Source organism: Macaca mulatta, chromosome 2 (assembly GCF_049350105.2).
Source record: "Macaca mulatta isolate MMU2019108-1 chromosome 2, T2T-MMU8v2.0, whole genome shotgun sequence".
Classification (NCBI taxonomy): Eukaryota; Metazoa; Chordata; class Mammalia; order Primates; family Cercopithecidae; genus Macaca; species Macaca mulatta.
Genome location: NC_133407.1, coordinates 150,295,124 through 150,300,234, shown reverse-complemented (window position 1 = coordinate 150,300,234; position 5,111 = coordinate 150,295,124). Strand labels below are relative to the sequence as shown.

Below are 5,111 nucleotides of genomic sequence, written 5' to 3'. Positions count from 1 at the left end.
TTAGCTGGGCATGGTGGCATATGCCTATAGTGCCAGCTACTCAGGAGGCTGAGGCATGAGAATCACTTGTACCCAGAAGGCAGAGGTTGCAGTGAGCCAAGATCGTGCCACTACACTCCAACCTGGGTGACAGAGTGATATAGATCTCAAAAAAAAAAAAAAAAAAAGTGTCAACCTTTACTTCTATTTTATCAAGTTCTTGTACCAGCCTGTCCTTTTCAAAGGACACCCTTCTTGGTAAAGATTAAGTTTTTGGTTGTTTTTAAATGTATGGATCCAATTTGTCTTTTTCATTTCATTAAGGTCAAATACATATTTGTCCTGAGTTTCCAATAAGGTATTTGAGATTTTCTTGTGCCATAATGACCATATTTGGTACAGGCAAGGCGATATACTAAGGTCTCTCTACAGATCTTGAAAATCAGATTAGCCTTGGAGGATTAAGTTAGTAACAACTAATACACCCTGGAGGACACCAGCCCTTTGGAAGGCATTCATTTGAATAGACTAGAAAAGCAGTTGAGGTTGGGAGTTTCTCATTTCAGGCAAAGTGACAAGGGAGTGGTCTCAGAAAATATGATCTTAACTAAGAAAGCTAGAACCTGTACTACTCTAGAAGACTGTTCACAAATGGTAGCAGGGCCCATGTGGAGTGGAGCTTGGAAAGAGGAAGCTTAATGTGCAAAAATTTAATATCCCTGCAACTCTCTAGAAATTGGCAAGATGGTCCCTCAGAAGAACAGATCTCTGTGGTGAGTGAGATATCACAGCTCCATGAGGTGAACACCAAACCTTCCAACCACCAGTTGTCTCCCACGTACTTATGGAGAGTGGTAGACAAAACACACTGAACTGCTTCATTTGTACATTGATCTCTTGTGAGCTGGCTTTGTGGGAGTTAGTCCTAGAAAGTCTTTATGCACTGGCAAGATTTTCTGACCTGAAGAAGCAGGAATCATGGAAAATGATGACCTACCAAAGTACAGATCTAGAGAACTGAGGTTTGGAGAACATGAAAACCATGGTTAAACACATGAAGGCCTGCCACTGAGAATTCAACTAGCAATACACAGGCCCAACTAATATGTAAGAAAGACACTATAAAGTAGTAGTTAAGAACACAGGCTCTGGAGCCAAACGACTTGGCTCTAACACTTACTGGCTGCATGACCTTGAACAACTTAGGCTCCATGTGCCTCAATTTCTCCATGTGTTAAATAAAGTGATTGTGAAGATTTAATGAGATAATCCAAATAAATGCTTAGTACGACGTATGGAACACAGCAAGTTCTCGAGAGACTAGCCATTACATCATTATTGTACAAAGAAGAAACAGACCACCCTGTAAGATTTGGAAGGGAGATCCCGCAGGACTCCTCCCATCCCCTGCCAAGAATACAGAGGGACTAGTTTATTGAGGCCCAAACGCAAATTGATGCTGTTGAATTTACTTCAATTCCAGGGCTTCCATGCCCCTTAAACTCTTAGAGACAACTCAAAATGAAAATGTGTTCTCAGCAGTTAATGTGTTTTCCATCTACAACCGCTTTTTTTGTCCTATCATTCAACTAATATGTATTTTTCCGAGTACTATGGCAAAGCGCCTGTTAGTGTTTGAGGGCACAAACGGGGAAAGGTGTGGCCCTTGCCCTCCAGAAGCTTTGCATCTTACTGGGACAACGGGATTAGAAAATCACAAAGTTCGCTGGTGATTCAAATAGATGTGTTAGATTTAAGCCAAGCATTCATCTGATGCTTGATTTAACGAGCCATAACCAAGGGAAGGGTCAGGAAAATCATTCTCTCTAGAATCACTCCATTGTATGGAACATGAGAAGCTTGTTTGTATACTAAAACCACTCATACTCTCTCTCACCCTCTCAGTCTCAATCTCAATCTCTCTCTCCTTTCCACTCCCTTAAAAGTACAGCCACTAAGGGTAGTGAAGACTCTGGGGCCTTACAGGCCCCAAATCTCAGGGTTTTTTTCTTTTTTTTTTTTTTAAGAGACAGGGTCTTGTTCCATCACCCAGGCTGGAGTGCAGTGGCAATCACAGCTCACTGCAGCCTCAAACTTCTGGACTCAAGCAATTCTCCCACCCCAGCCTCTTGAATAGCTGGGACTACAGGCATGAGTCATCATGCCCAGCTAACAGGCTCACATTTTGGCTCACCTAGCTCACTTAGCAGATGGTGAAGGCAGAGACAGTGGCCTCTGCATTACAAGTTCATGCTACATTCCTTCACAGGATGTTCGAAGGCTTGTCTGTTATTTATTTGTAATTACTGCTTTAGCACTCATCTCCCTCCCATTTGTAAGTTCAATGAAGGGAAGGATGGTGTGCTTTGTTCATCATGTCTTACAGTTAACCCCTAACACAGACTTTGTATGACATTTTTACCTTAATTCCAGGCTTCTTTCAGGTTCCACACGGTCTGGTTGTTACAATTTAAGTATATTACTCTGGTGTAGAATGTCAGGTAGGGGAGAGAAGCCCCCAGGGCCTGCCTTGGATTCTGTGGACAAACATCCAGGGACAGAAAACACTAGGAGGCTCCATTCATATTGGAACAGTAACTCCCCAACCCACCCCACTGCCCCGTTTACTGATTCTTCTGTTGCCTCAAGAAATTCATAGCACCTTCGGGCAGGGGAACAACAGTGCGGTGTTTATTGAAATCTACATCTGGTAGCAATTTGTTCAACAACAACCAGCTTTTCCTCCATCGTTCTCTTCAGTCAAATAATCCACAGGGGCCCATAATACCCACAACTGCTCATTTGTGCAAGGCCTATATTGTGTCAGTTTATGTTCCTAATTACAGATTTGGGTTTATCAACAAGTTTCAGCATGGCAAGTGAAGTTTTTAGACTGTGGAGCAGACTGAAGGCACATGTCCTGAAGCAGAGATGCTGTCACTGAGCCTGGCCATCTGGGCTGAGGGATGAAGCCTCATGCTGACCTTAGGGGCTCCAGCTCCTGAGTCCACACTGGGTGAGCAGAAGCAGCCAGAGTACTCCCCTTCCCCGCCCCAAGAGGTGTGGCCTCAGGATAGTATGGAGGAATCCGGAAGGAGGAAAAGCCTAGAATGAGGCTTCTGTGTAGCACGGAGAAAGGAGGAGGCACTGTGCTCCAATCTCAGAGAAAGTTCTTTCTTTGAAGGAGGTGGTAAGGGAGACTGTGCAGCTAGTTTGCTCAACTCCTCAGTGAATAAACACTTCTTTTCTGGTATCTGTGGTTAGGTGAGAAAATGGGGGTAAATCCAGAAAGCAGAGTTAGTCAAGGTTGGGGACAAATCTGGGGACTGGAATTTCATGACTTTCACTCAACTCCATAATAATGAATTGCTGATAGAAAAGCAGCATTTTTTGGAAGGGGCAGGAACAGACATAGGAATAGAATTAAGAGGAGACTGAACTTATAATGGACTTCTATCATATATGCCCGACACCCATCCACCCGTATCAGTTTGTTGAGAAGGACTGTCCCCCATCACTCCAACCACATAGTTCTGAGGGAGGCTGCCAATCACTATGACCTGCCCCTGGCCCAAGCTGGCCAATCATGGCAGCCCTTCCCTTTCTACTGCCAGCTGTCCAGAGATGGCATGTGACCCAGGCCTGGCCAATCACAGTCCTTATCTGGGATTTTTTGGAGCCACTAGGCAAGATTTCTTAAAGAATGATATTTTGGAACTGCCTGAGCCCATGTTTCTTGCTATATGGGGAAAAAAAGAACTTGTTGGTAGTGAGAGAGAATAAAGCCAACAAAGAACAGAGATGATCAACACTAAGATGGTCTTGACACTAAATCCCCCCTCCCCCCATCTAGAGTCCTTGAAGCCCAGATTTCATGAGCTGGTTTCCTTATTAGCAATCAATTACTTTTTTTTTTTTTTTTTTTTTGAGACGGAGTCTCGCACTGTCGCCCGGGCTGGAGTGCAATGGTGCGATCTCGGCTCACTGTAACCTCGGCCTACCAGGTTCAACAGATTCTCCTGCTGCAGCCTCCTGAGTAGTTGGGATTACAGGTGCCTGCCACCATAGCAGGCTAATTTTTTGTATTTTTAGTAGAGATGGGGTTTCACCATGTTGGGCAGGCTGGTCTCAAACTCCTGACCTTGTGATCCACCTGCCTCGGCCTCCCAAAGTGCTGGAATTACAGGCGTGAGCCACTGCATCCAGCCAATAAGTTACTCTTTTACGCTAAAAAGAGTTCAAGCTTTTGGTTTCTATCACTTGTAACCAGGGTATGGATGGCTAACAGTAGGTTTTTCACTGAAAATGATTGCTATGATGATCAACTGAGTAAATGCAAGTAAATTCCCGCTGAAAAAGACAACGTGCCAGCCAAGTGTCAGATATTCATCAGTTGTGATATGGTTACACGTGACAGATGGGCACTAAAAACACCACTGACTTGATGTCAGGCAGTGAGTTTCAGAAAACTATTACAGAGACCTTTGAAGATACACAGAGGTAGATGGACAACATGATGTCTCTCATACCTCCCCAGCCCCAATAACCATCACTCATGGCCCAGTCCAGGAGACCAGTGGTTTCAACCACCTCCCCCTGGAGCATAGCTGGTTCACCTCGACTGTGCCATGGTTCCAGGCCCAAGTAGCCCCTTGACTGGATTTAGAGGTTGGGTCCCTGGCAATGGGGCAGCATCTTACAGGAAGAAGTCAAAAGTCAAGAATTCATGAATTCAGCCTGGTCAGGCTTGCAGTCTGCTCAAGTACCATGACATATCATGTGCCTCATTCTTTTAAAGGCTCATTTATGACATTTTAATATTGTCATTGGATGTGTGTTTTGTCACAGTAGGTATCAATGTAAGAAAATCTTCTTAGTGCTAAAAGTAAACCAGATACAAAAAAGTATTTTAAATGTTGATGCCAAGTTTCCTCTCTGGACTAAATTAAGGAGTCTCCTCCTTTTTATAACTCATTTACAAAAGTAGACTATAGTCTTACAAATAAAGAGTCTCTGGCATACTTAATTCAGGGTGCAGACAAGGAAGATGATTGAAACCATGAAATCTAGGTGTTAAAGACTTATTCTATCATTATCATAGAATGGTAGGTTGGAAGGGATATAGTAACATT

General features: G+C 43.7%; 1 protein-coding gene across 31 annotated transcripts in view; it reads right to left on the bottom strand.

Annotated features, from left to right (window-relative positions):
• Positions 1–5,111, bottom strand: part of ATG7 (autophagy related 7) — a 392,778-nt gene that overhangs the window by 102,611 nt on the left and 285,056 nt on the right.